Genomic DNA, 14,410 nt, shown 5'->3' with positions numbered 1-14,410 from the left:
GAATAACAGAGTCACTGAATGGCTCTACTAGAGATTTGGTGCTTAAAGGAACTGGGCACACTCTGCCCCATAGCCCTTGCGAATCGAGGGTTTCCCTGAAATCCCTGAATTTGTGCTTCCATGAGGTTTCTAGGGTCCTCCCATTGTTGACAAAGGAGTCATCAGAGGCGATAGACTTGGAATGGCAAACCCTGCACCATAGGACTGGATGGTGGCTTGGTTCCACCTGGCCGAGGATTATCTGGATCCCTGGTTGTGCGTGTGAACTATCTTTGAATCCTGAGAATCTCCTCAAAATTCATTTGGTCGATTTCATAATTGTATGTCACTTGGATGCACTTCTTGCCAAGATTCAACAATACTTCTAACTACAAGGATTGGTAAACAAAGGGATGCGCTGCTCTTAAAACTCGGAGACAGTTGAAACCAAAGGATTCTCCATAATAAATACCATTGAATTTGATGACTATGTGATCGTGTTTACCAGGTGACAGGGCACCAGGTATAGAATGCTCCACTTTTCACATCGTCTGCAATTATCCATGGCTTGTGTCTTTGTAGAAACGTTGGCTTTATTCATTCCTGGGGCACCTGGATGGTGACCATCACCCAGGATACCCTTCCTGAGCCAATAAACACTTGCTATTGTGTCCTAGAAAAGACACAGAATACAGAGGCTGAGGATTTGGGCTCCCCTCTGTGCGGTATACTATCACCTCCTCTTCCAAGCTGTGTGACCTTAGACAGCTTACTTAACCCTGTTGTGCTTCAAATTCCTCATTTGCAAAATGGTGATAGTGACAAACTCTTGAGAGTCCCTTGGACTGCAGGAAATCCAACCAGTCAATCCTTAAGGAAATCAGTCCTGAATATTCATTGGAAAGACTGATGTTGAAGCTGAAACTCTAATAATTTGGCCACCTAATGTGAAGAGCTGACTCATTTGAAAAGACCCTGATGCTGGGAAAGACCAAAGGTGGGTGGAGAAGGGGACAACAGAGGATGAGATGGCTGGATGGTATCATTGACGCATTGGACATGAGTTTGAGTAAACTCTGGGAGTTGGTGATGGACAGGGAGGCCTGGCATGCTTTAGTCCATGGGATCGCAAAGAGTCGGACATGACTGAGTGACTGAACTGAACTGACTGATAGTGACAGTGTCTTTCTCTTAGGCTTCTTGAGAGGATTAAATGTGGTAGTGTGTATGTGTGATGCACATAGAATTGTGTCTGGTAGAGTTAGCCCTCAATAAATAAAAGCCAAGAATATCTCTTTGGGAGACAGGGAGAGTCAACAGAAGAAAAGGCCCATGTTCTGCTTCGGACTCTATGTCTCCATCTCTCTGTCTCCCAACTTGGAGAAGGAAATGGCAACCTAGTCCAGTTTTCTTGCCTGGAAAATGCCATGGACAGAGGAGCCTGGTGGGCTCCAGTCCATGGGGTCACAAAGGATCGGACAGGACTGAGCAACTCAGAGTGCATGCTCTATCTCTCAAAGGCATTTCCCAGGCTTTCTCTCCATCTTTCTGAATCAAGCCTGCTGGCTCTGCACTCATGTGCCCACTCAGAGGGGTCTGGTCACCTGAACTTATTGCTGATGACTCAGTGGGTGACATTGAGTTGGGAACCTAAGATTTAGTTTTATTGTTTTGTGTCCACCCTGGATGTTGGAGGGATTCCCAGCTCACCATCACCCTGCAGGAATAGAAATCCAGGACTTGGAAGGGGGCACCCAGTGCCACGTTGTCCAAAGACCACACAGTTGGCAATCAGAGAGCCTGAGTTCAAATCCTGATTCTGCCTCATATCAAATCTAAACCTGCCTCATATCATACCTAAATCAAATCCCTGATGATTGAACAGTGGACATGATGAAGAGATTCAAGGGATTAGATCTAGTGGACAGAGTGCCTGAAGAACAATGGATGGAGGTTCACAGCTTTGTACAAGAGGCAGTGACCAAAATCATCCCAAAGAAAAAGAAATACAAGAAGGCAAAGCGGTTATCTGAGGAGACTTTACAAATAGCTGAGGAAAGAAAAGTGAAAAACAAGGGAGAAAGAGAGAGATACACCCAACTAGAATATGTGCAGAATATTGAATACAGAATATATGCAGAATATACTGAATGCAAAGTTCCAGAGAATAGCAAGGAGATATAAGAAGGACTTCTTAAATGAAGAATGGAAAAAAAAAATAGAGGAAAACATTAGAATAGGAAAGACAAGATCTTTTCAAGAAAATTGGAGAGATCTAGGGGACATTTTATGCAAGGATGGGCACAATAAAGGACAGAAATGGTAAGAACCTAACAGAAGCAAGAGAGATTAAGAAGAGGTGGCAAGAATATACGGAAGAACTATAATAATCTAGATAACCATGATGTTGTGGTCACTCACTTAGAACCAGACATTCTGGAGCATGAAGTCAAGTGGCCTTAGGAAGCATTACTATGAACAAAACTAGTGGAGGTGACAGAATTCCAGCTGAGCTATTAAAAATTCTAAAAGATAATGATGTTAAAGTGCTGTACTCAATATATCAGCAAATTTGGAAAACTCAGCAGTGACCACAGAACTGGAAAAGGTTAGTTTTCATTCCAATCTCAAAGTGCAATACCAAAAAAGGTTCAAACTACCTTATGATTGCATTCATTTCACCTGCTAGTAAGGTTATGCTCAAAATCCTTCAAGCTAGACTTCAGCAGTATATGAACCGAGAACTTCCACTACAAGCTTGGTTTAGAAAAGGCAGAGGAACCAGAGCTCAAGTTGTCAACATTCTTTGGATCATAGAGAAAGCAACAGAATTCTGGAAAAACATCTACTTCTGCTTCATTGACTACGCAAAAGCCTTTTACTGTGTGGATCACAACAAACTGTGGAAAATTCTTAAAGAGATGGAAATACCAGACCACCTTACCTCCCTCCTGAGAAACCTGTATGAAGGTCAAGAAGCAACAGTTAGAACTGGACGTGGAAAAATGGACTGGTCCAAAATCGGGAAAGGAGTACATCAAGGCTGCATATTGTCACCCTGTTATATACAGAGTACATCATACAAAATTCTGGACTGGATGAAGCAAAAGCTAGAATCAAGATTGCAGGAGAAATATCAACAACCTCAGATACGCAGATGATACCACTGTAATGGCAGAAAGTGAAGAGGAGCTAAAGAGCCTCTTGATGAAAATGAAAGAGCAAAGTGAAAAAGCTGGCTTAAAACTCAACATTCAAAAAACTAAGATCATGGCATCAGGTCCCACCATTTCATGGCAAATAGAAGGGGAAAAGTGGAAGCAGTGACAGATTTTCTTTTCTCGGGCTATAAAATTACTGTGTATTGTGACTAAAATAAATAAATGTTAGTTGCTCAGTTGTGTCTGACTCTTTGTGAGCCCATGGACTGGGGCTCACCAGGCTCCTCTGTCCATGGGATTCTCCAGGCAAGAATACTGGAATGGGTTTCCATTTCCTTCTCCAGGGGATCTTCCTGACCCAGGAATCGAACGCAGATCTCCTTACAGGCAGACTCTTTACTATCTGAGCCACCAGAGAAGTCACCAGACAGTGACTGCAGTCATGAAATCAAAAGATGCTTACTCCTTGGAAGGAAAATTGTGACAAACCTAGACAGTATATTAAAAAACAGAAACATCACTTTGCTGACAAAGGTCCGTATAGTCAAAACTGGTTTTCCCAGTAGTCATGTATGGTTGTGAAAGTTGGACCACAAAGAAGACAGTGCTTAAGAATTGATGCTTTCAAATTGTGGTGCTGGGAAGACTCTTGAGAGTCCCTTGGACTGCAAGGAGATCAAACCAGTCAATACTAAAGGAAATCAATCCTGAATATTCATTGGAAAGACTGATACTGAGGCTGAAACTCCAATACTTTGTCCACCTGATGCAAAGACACGGCTTAGCAACTAAACAACAACAACTGCCTCCTATCAGCTATGTAGCTCTGTGACATTTCTTAACATCTTAAATACTTCACTTTGCTAATTTAAAGTGAGAGTACTGAATTTTTATTCAATAAATTTCATAATTTAATAAGTTTTATGATTTAATAAGTAATGAACTAATTTCTAATGTAAAAATAGCCTAGAAATAGACAATTAAAAATTAAATTCTACTTTAATTTTTATTGAGTAAATAATATATTATTTATTAAACAGTTCTATTTAATAAATAATAAGTTATTAATATATATCTGATAAGTAATAAATTATTTATCAGGAAATTTTGATTAATAAATAATAAATTAATACATAGTTTTATTTATTAGGGCTTCCCTTAAATAATTTTTATTGATTTCTTTTATTTATTTATGCAGCGAGAGGGAAGTAACATTTGAGAAACTCTTAGAACAGGTTTGGCCCATAGAAGACATTCATTAAGCAATGGTTCCCACATCTCTTGGAGGACAAAGAGCATTCCTACTTTCCTAGGACTTTCCCATGTCACCAAAGTGGAATGGAGACTGCTTCATTTTTTTAGTGTGTTTGTGTGTGCACTGGTAAATAGCATCATATAGTTCACATGAACAGAGGCTCTTCTTAGCTCTTTACATACGTCATCCCCATTTTCCAGATGAGGAGTCTGGGGCACAGCAAGGGTAAGCCATCCAGCCAAGGCCACACAGCTCAAGAGAGGAGGTATGGTGCTATAACCCGCACCAGACAGCACAGAGCCCAAGCTCTCAGCCTCCGTCTTCCCTGGCTCCTCACAATGGCAAGTGTTGGTGGGTGCAGGGAAATAGGAGAGAATGGCCAAGACCTGAGCAGAGTGGGCCACTGCCGCTGGAGCAGAAGCTGGCGTGGGTGTGTGGAAGTGTGACAGAGGTATCGCTTCTTCCCACAACGGACTTTTTTGGGTTGGACTCAACTGGAATCTTGGTTTTTTGGCTGGGCTAGGTCTTCATGGAGGCATGTGGACTCTCTAGCCATAGCATGTTGGTTTAGTTGCCCAGTGCCATGTGGGATCTTAGTTCCTCGACCAGGGCTCAAAGCCGAGTCCCCTGCACTGGAAGGTACATTCTTAACCAGACACCAGGGAAGTCCTTCAGCTATTTAAATAATGCACAGTGAGTATTTTAAAGCAATGGTTCACTACCATAAGTCAACTTTAAGTCTTCTGCAGAGAGAGAGATTGGCATCTATTTCTCTGGTGTTCTCCAGCCCAGCTCTGGGACCAGAATCCAGCCCAGAGAACCATCCCAAAATACTGGCTGATGGGACAATGTAGCCATTTAAAAAAACAGGTATATTAGCACAAGGAACTATATTCTGTATCCTGTGGTAAACCATAATGGAAAAGAATATTAAAAAAAAGAATGTATAGGTGTAAAACTTCTGTACAGCAGAGATTGATACAACATTGTATTAATAAATCAACTCTACTTCAATAAGAAAAATAGTAGTTAAAAATAAAAACCTCCCCAAAATTGAGGTATAGTTTGCAGATGATAAAATTCACCATTTGAAAGTGTACAGTTCAGTGGTGTTTAGCATATCCATCAAGTTGTGCAACCATCACAACTATCTAATTCTAGAACATTTATCACCCCCCAAAGACACTTAGTCTTTGAAAGGAAAGTTATGACCAACCTAGGAGAGGGTGATGGCAACCCGCTCCAGTACTCTTGCCTGGAGGGCCCCATGGACAGAGGAGCTTGGTGGGCTGCAGTCCATGGGGTCACAAAGAGTCGGACACGACTGAGTGACTTCAATTTCACTTTTCACTTTTCACTTTCATGTATTGGAGAAGGAAATGGCAACCCACTCCAGTGCTCTTGCCTGGAGAATCCCAGGGACGGGGGAGCCTGGTGGGCTGCCGTCTATGGGGTCGCACAGAGTCGGACATGACTGAAGTAACTTAGCAGCAGCAGACAGCATATTAAAAAGCAGAGACATTACTGTGCCAACAAAAGTCCATCTAGTCAAGGCTATGGTTTTTCCAGTAGTCATGTATGGATGTGACAATTGGACTATAAAGAAAGCTGAGCACCAAAGAACTGAAGCTTTTGAACTATAGTGTTGGAGAAGACTGTTGAGAGTCCCTTGGACTGCAAGGAGATTTAGCCAGTCCATCCTAAAGGAGATCAGTCCTGGGTGTTCACTGGAAGGACTGATGCTTAAACTGAAACTCCAATACTTTGGCCACCTGATGCAAAGAATCAACTCATTTGAAAAGACCCTGATGCTGGGAAAGATTGAAGGCAGAAGGAGAAGGGGATGACAGAGGATGAGATGGTTGGATGACATCGCTGACTCAATGGACAAGAGTTTGGGTAAATTCCAGGAGTTGGTGATGGACAGGGAGGCCTGATGTGCTGCAGCCCATGGGGTCTCAAAGAGTAGGACACGAATGAGCGACTGAACTGAACTGAAAGAAACTCTGGTTGAGTGGGGACAGGTCACTTGCTTCTAGGAATAAAAGCTATGACAAACCTAGACAGCATACTAAAAAGCAGAGACATTACTTTGCCAACAAAGGTCCATCTAGTCAAAGCTATGGTTTTTCCAATAGTCATGAGCGGATTGAGCCCTTAAAGAAGGTTGAGCATCAAAGATTGATGCTTTTGAACTGTGGTGTTGGAGAAGATTCTTGAGAGTCCCTTGGACAGCAAGGAGATCAAATCAGTCAATCCTAAAGGAAATCAGTCCTGAATGTTCATTGGAAGGACTGATGCTGAAGCTGAAGCTCCAATACTTTGGCCAGCTAATGTGAAGAACTGACTCACTGGAAAATACCCTGGTTCTGGGAAAGATTGAAGGTGGGAGGAAAGGGTTTGACAGAGGATGAGTTGGTTGGATGGCATCACCAACTCAACGGATATGAGTTTGAGCAAACTCTGGGAGAAGGTGAAGGACAGGGAAGCCTGGGGTCCTGCAGTCCATGGTGTCACAAAGAGTCTGACACAGCTGAGTGACTGAATAACAACAAAGAAACTCTATCCATTAGCAGCAGTTACTCTTCCCTCCTCTGGGCTCCCCAGTCCCTGGCTATCCCTAATCTACTTTCTGCTTCTGTGGATTTGCCTATTGTAGAAAATTTCCTGTTAATACAATTACACGATCTGTAGCCTTGTGGAAGCATCTCTAGGAACAAAGCTAGTGGAAGTGATGGAATTCCAGTTGAGCTACTTCAAATCCAAAAAGATGATGCTGTGAGAGTGCTACACTCAATATGCCAGCAAAACTGGAAAACTCAGCAGTGGCCAAAGGACTGGAAAAGGTCAGTTTTCATTCCAATTTCGAAGAAAGGCAGTGCCAAAGAATGCTCAAACTACCGCACAATTGCACTCACCTCACACTCTAGCAAAGTAACGCTCAAAATTCTCCAAGTCAGGCTTCAACAGCATATGAACCGTGAACTTCCAGATGTTCAAAATGAATTTTAAAAAGGCAGAGGAACCAGCAATCAAATTGCCAACATCCGCTGAATCATCAAAAAGCAAGAGGGTTCCAGAAAAATATCTACTTCTGCTTTATTGACTACACCAAAGCCTTTCACTGTGTGAATCACAACAAGCTGGAAAATTCTTCAAGAGATAGGAATACCAGACCACCTGACCTGACTCCTTAGCAATCTGTATGCAGGTCAAGAAGCAACAGTTAGAACTGGACATGGAACAACAGACTGGTTCCAAATCGGGAAAGGAGTCCATCAAGGCTGTATATTGTCACCCCGCTTATTTAACTTATATGCAGAATATATTCACCATGAGAAATGCCAGGCTGGAAGAAGCACAAGCTTGAATCAAGATTGCCAGGAGAAATATCAATAACCTCAGATACGCAGATGTTACCTATTTTATGGCAGAAAGCAAAGAGGAACTAAAGAGCCTCTTGATGAAAGTGAAAGAGGAGAGTGAAAAAGTTGGCTTAAAGCTCAACATTCAGAAAACTAAGATCACGGCATCTGGTCCCATCACCTCATGCAAATAGATGGGGAAACAATGAAAACAGTGAGAGATTTTATTTTGGGGGGGCTCTAAAATCACTGCAGGTGGTGACTGCAGCCATGAAGTTAAAAGATGCCTGCTCCTTAGAAGAAAAGCTATGACCAACCTAGACAGCATATTAAAAAGCAGAGACATTACTTTGCCAGTAAAGGTCCATCTAGTCAAAGCTATGGTTTTTCCAGTAGTCATGTATGGATGTGACAGTTGGACTATAAAGAAAGCTGAGCACCAAAGAATTGATGCTTACTATGGTGTTGAAGAAGACTCTTGAGGGTCCCTTTGACTGCAAGGAGATTCAACCAGTCTATCCTAAAGGCGATCAGTCCTGGGTGTTCATTGGAAGGACTGATGCTGAAGCTGAAACTCCAATACTTTGGCCACCTGATGCAAAGAACTGACTCATTGGAAAAGACCCTGATGCTGGGAAAGATCGAAGGTGGGAGGGGAAGGGGATGACAGAGGATGAGATGGTTGAATCGCATCGCTGACTTGATGGACATGAGTTTGAGTAAGCTCCGGGAGTTGGTGATGGACAGGGAATCCTGGTGTGCTGTAGTCCATGGGGTCGTAAAGAGTCAGACATGACTGAGTGACTGGACTGAATTACGTCTTTTGTCTGAAGAAGATATTATTTTCTCTGTGTGACTAGATAGTCAGTGTGGAAGCTGGCTTCTCTGGTGGCCCTGTATTAATTGCTCTGGCTCCCATAACAAAGTACCATGGACTGGGTGGCTTAAAGAACAGAACTTTCTTTTCCCACAGTTCTGGAGCCCAGAAGTCCGAGATCAAGGTTTGGGCAGGGCTGGTTTCTTCTGAGACCTGTCTCCTTGGCTCACAGACGTGCCATAGTCTCCCTGTGTCTTCACGTGATTTTCCATCTGTGCACATCTGTATTCCAATCTCCTTTCTTATAAGGACACCTCTCATTTTGGATTAACCCCACCCACCCTAGTGAGCTCATTTTACCTCAATCAAGTTGGTTTTTTTTAATCTAAATCAAGTTTTTGAAATTTTTATATATTTATTTTTGGCTGTGCTAGGTCTTCATTGCTGCTTGGGCTTTTCTCTAGTTGGGGTGAGCAGGGCTACTCTCTAGCTGTATGTATGGGCTTCTCATCAAGGTGGCTTCCCGAGCACAGCTCTAGGGCACTTGGGCTTCAGCAGTTGCTGCACATGGGCTCATAGTTGTGGTTCCTGGACTCTCGAGAGTAGGCTCAATAGTCATGGTGCACCGGCTTTGTTGCCCCATGGCTTGTGGGATCTTCCCGGACCAGGGGTCAAACCCAGGTCTACTGCATTAGCAGGTGAATTCTTTACCACTGAGGCACCAGGGGAGCCCATCAATCACCTCTTTAAAGACTCTGTCCCCAAATACAGTCACATTCTGAGGTATAAGGGCTTAGAGCTTCAACATGTGAATTTTAGAAGACACAATTCAGCCCATAACAGTCTCCATGTTCCTTTCCATCAGGAACTCATGTATGTTTCTGTATTTCTTGTTCTAAATTTGAGTATAGTTGACTTATAATGCTGTGCTAGTTTCAGGTATACAGCAAAGTGATTCAGTTATACATATATCCATTCTTTGTTAGATTCTTTTACCATGTAGATTATTGCAGAATATTGAGTAGAGTTCCCTGTGCTATGCAGTAGGTCCTTGTTGATTATGTGTGTTACATATAGTAGTGTGTATCTGTTAATTCCAAATTCCTAATTTATCCCCTTGTCTCCTTTTTTCTTCTTTGGTAACTATAAGTTTTCCTATGTATATGAGTCTATTTCTATTTATAATTAAATTCATTTATATATATATTTTTTAGATTTCACATATAAGTGATATCGTGATATTTGTCTTTGTCTGACTTACTTCACTTAGTATGATAATCTCTAGGTCCATTCATGTTGCTGCAAATGGCAGTATTTTGTTCTTTTTAATGGCTTAGTGATATTCCATTGTATATATTTGTGTGTGTGTATACAATCTTCTTTATATATTCACCTGTCCATGGACATTTAGATTACCTCCATGTCCTGGCTAATGTAAACAGTGCTGCTATGAACATTGGGCCTGAAACTTTTCAAATTAGAGTTTTTGTCTTTTCTGGATGTATGTCCAGGAGTTGAACTGCTGGATTATATGGTAACTATGTTTATATTTTTAAGGAATTTTCATACTATTCTCCACCTCTATTTCTATATCTCTAGCTACTGTATCACTTAACATATAAATGGTAATGTTCTTTTCACATTTCTGCATCTTCTTTTTATGCTTAATATATATGTCTTACAGATTTTTCTGTATCAGTACCCATAGGACCATAGTTCTGCCTCATTCTATGTGCAGCCATATGGTACTGCTGCTGCTGCTAAGTCGCTTCAGTCGTGTCCGACTCTGTGTGACCCCATAGACGGCAGCCCACCAGGCTCCACTGTCCCCGGGATTCTCCAGGCAAGAATACTGGAGTGGGTTGCCATTTCCTTCTCCAGTGCATGAAAGGGAAAAGTGAAAGTGAAGTCGCTCAGTTGTGTCCGACTCCTAGCAACCCCATGGACTGTAGCCTACTAGGCTCCTCCATCCATGGGATTTTCCAGGCAAGAGTACTGGAGTGGGGTGCCATTGCCTTCTCCAATATGGTACTGCATAAGAAGCAAATCCATCGCTTCTCTCCTGCTTTTTTTTTTTAGCATACTATGATATTGACAGAGGTGATATTTAATGTAGCACCTTCTGTTTACTTTCTAAAAATTGACTTAATAATGTGATGGGGATAGGCATCTTTCTGGAACCCCAGAACACCACCAAACTCCACACCTACCATTACCAATGGGTCAGATGGGTACATGTGCCCTGCTTATGGAAACATGTGCTCCAGGTGATGCTGCTGATATCTACGTCTGGGAGTTTAAAACTTGCATTATTAAGTCATACGTCCAGATGTGCTCTACTGCCTTAAGCCCCCTCTCTCAGTTTTCACTAGATTTTTAAAAATATCCCTTACCACAACTATTCCATTACCTTAGAGAAATTTCCCTCCTCGGCTTTAGTGACCGGAACATGAGCCCTTCCTTCAATTGTTAGCTGTTCATGTTGCTGCTTGAAACCACATACAGTCAGGCTTATACTTGGTAAAAGCAGGCTTAGGGGGCAGGCAGATGGAGTCAGGGCTGCTCTGTCGGTGTCCAGGTAAATGCTTCTTGACATCGTGTTATCATTGTGTCAAGTGTATTACTCCATATCCACTAGGACTAGAGGGTACAGTCTAGATTCAGAAGACCTGGGTTCTAACTCTGGCTCTGCTTCTATCTTGCTTCTGCTGCTGCTGCTAAGTCGCTTCAGTCGTGTCCGACTCTGTGCGACCCCATAGACGGCAGCCCACCAGGCTCCGCCGTCCCTGGGATTCTCCAGGCAAGAACACTGGAGTGGGTTGTCATTTCCTTCTCCAATGCATGAAAGTGAAAAGTAAAAGTGAAGCTGCTCAGTCGTGTCCGACTCTTCGCGATCCCATGGACTGTAGCCTACCAGGCTCCTCCATCCATGGGATTTTCCAGTCAAGCGTATCTTGCTTCATCATTTGTCAAATGACCTGCCTTGGTTCCATCCCCCAAAGCAGATCTCATGTGATGTTTTAGGGCACAAGCAGCTAATTGAGGTAGTGATTCCTGGAAGTGATTGAGAAAGAGAGGTTGTGATACAGAGGAGAGAAGAAGCCAGGTCTATGTGCCTACATCAGCCAGTGACCACTGTGGGCACAATTCAACAGGGACTCCTAAGGGACTGTGTAGAATAGAACAAAATCATGCTGATGGGGGATATAGAGTTGCCACTGGGGTGTTAGCTGCCTATTAGTTCCAATCTTCCATGAACTCTTCCAAGCAGCTCCTGAACCAGAGAATGTCCTCAGGTAAAGAGATGCAGGGAGCCTTTGATTGGAGAGAAGTCATAAAGGTAAATTCCATGGTGGACCAAGGGGAAATGGACTCTGACAGACTCTTCTATGTTTAGAAACAGCATATACATTAACTAAGAACTTAGCCTTTGGCTCTTAATGAAGAGTACTTCTTGATCGGTAAGTAAATAAGGACTTCTCAAGCACTTACTTAGGGCCTAAAGAGTGCTTAGCACTTGGAGACACAAAGCAAGTTTCCATAGAGAGCTTAGAATATGCAGCAAGCACTGAGTATTTGCCCTTTAACACACATGATCTGTGGACCCTAAGATAGTATAGCAAGGTAAGCATTATTATCCTGAAGCTCAGAGAGATTGATTCTCTTGTCCTACAGTTGATAGAGAAATAGAGATCCACCCACGGTCATCGATGTGACAAATACCCTCTCATCAGACTAAGATTGTGTCTGAGCTCTGGTTTCTACTGACTCTCAACTAACAAGTGAGCTTTATTAAAGTTGTAGAATTAAAGATCGATAAATAAAAAGCGATTGTATTTTTATATGCCAGCAATAAATAATAGGAAATAAAAAATTGAAAAAAATCTTTTATAACAGCATAAAAATATAAAATACTTAGGGACAAATCTGACAATTGATGTGAAAGTTCCATAGACTGAAGACTGTATATTTTGTCAGAAGACATTAAAGAAAATCTAAAGAAATGAAGAGAAATATGGGTCAGGAGGCTCAATAATTTTAAGATGTTAACTCTCCCTAAATTGATTTATAGATTCAGTGGAATCCCAATCAAAATTCCAGTGGGCATTTTTTTAAAAATAGAAATTGACAAACTTATTCTAAAATTCATATAGACGTGCAAAGGACCTAGAATAGCCAGAATAACTTTAAAAAGAAAAAAGTTGAAGTAGGACTGATTTCAAGACTTATTACAGGGCTTATCATCCATGACTCTGCTCAGAAGGAAACTGTTCAACTGCCCACCCCTCCCCTCCACGGTCTGGGTGAAAGAACTTGGTGGATGCACAGAGGTTGGAGAGTGGGTGGGACTGGATAGGAACCCAGTCTCATCCGTGCATTCCCATGGGATTCAAAGGGGATCATGTCTGCAAGAACAGTTTCGTGAATGGTGGTTTAGTCCTTAAGTGTGTCCAACTCTTGCGACCCCATGAACTGAAGCCTGCCAAGCTCCTCTGTCCATGGGATTCTCCAGGCAAGAATACTGGAGTGGGGTGCCATTTCCTTCTCCAAGGGATCTTCCTGACCCAGGAATCAAACCCAGGTCTCCTGCATTACAGGTAGATTCCTTACAGACTGAGCTACAAGCTTGGGTGAATAAAAATACTCAAATGAATGGAAGAATTCATTTTTCTCATTTCTGGTGGGTCCATTCAAGAAAATACTTGTTTCAATTTTTTTTCACAAGCTCCCATGTACTCTTTGTCCTCCTGCTGTGTTTCAAAAGTAAGTCAATTGCCTGGTCCACCCACCCACACTGTCAGGATCATTTCAGGTTATATTGAAGCCTCCAGTTTTAAAACCAAGTCTTCAGATTTTATTTTCAGCAGGCAGTTGCCAATGGCCCACTCTAGCTAGAAAGAGTTCCTGGAACAGAAGACCAACCCTCAGTCTGGACAATAATTGTCTCAATAGCAGACTATATAGGTAGGCATGAACTCTCTGGATAAAGATATTCAAGACAATTTTTTCCTCTGTTGGCATATTTTTTAAAAAACTCACACCATATTATGGTGCATTTTTCTCTTTACTAGTTTCTTTAAGATTTATGAATTTCACCCAGCAGTGTGTGTATGTGTTTGTGTGTGTTGAGTTTTTGATACCTATCTCTTTGTGTTGGTAGGGTAGAAATGTACAGACAATGTATTAACAGGAGAGAAAATATCTCAAGAAAGGTCTTGGACACATTTAATAATATTGATAATATTCTATGGTAAAGCACAACTGCAGGGTCAAGATATATGTAAATATTTGCTTACTAAATTGATCACAATTTCTGGTAGAAAAGGTGAAATGCAATTTACCTGCTAAGGATTTTGAACATGCCCTGGGTTTGATATTTGTTTTTATATTTTTAAAAGGGAAATAATTTCATGTATCTAAGATTTGTTTAGAAAACTGCCAACTAAACTATATTCACAGTCATTTCCTACAGAAGCTGGCCTTCTCTTGATACACACTTGCCTTAGCTGATGCTAACACGGGGGGAAGGACTTCATTCGGGAATTTCCTTTCTTTCAAAGACTAGTTTCAAACTGAAAAATTTTAAAATGCTGGTTGACAAATTCCTACCTACACCACCCCCTCTAGAGGCAGGGGGGCGCTCTTTCGTTTCTTGTTCTGCGGGTGTTTTCGATGCTGAATGCTGAGAACTAATTACCCTCCTTTGTGCCACTAGGTCAACTTCTTATGAGCCTTTTTTTTTCTTTCATTGTATGGAATCAAATCATATGAACTCATTTAATTGGTTTATTCTTTTGAAAAAAATCCATCTAATAGAAATAGGGGAAGAGAA

Source organism: Giraffa tippelskirchi, chromosome 13, assembly GCF_054371585.1.
Source record: "Giraffa tippelskirchi isolate mGirTip1 chromosome 13, T2T-mGirTip1v1.2.pri, whole genome shotgun sequence".
NCBI lineage: Eukaryota > Metazoa > Chordata > Mammalia > Artiodactyla > Giraffidae > Giraffa > Giraffa tippelskirchi.
Note: the sequence above shows the minus strand (reverse complement) of the source record.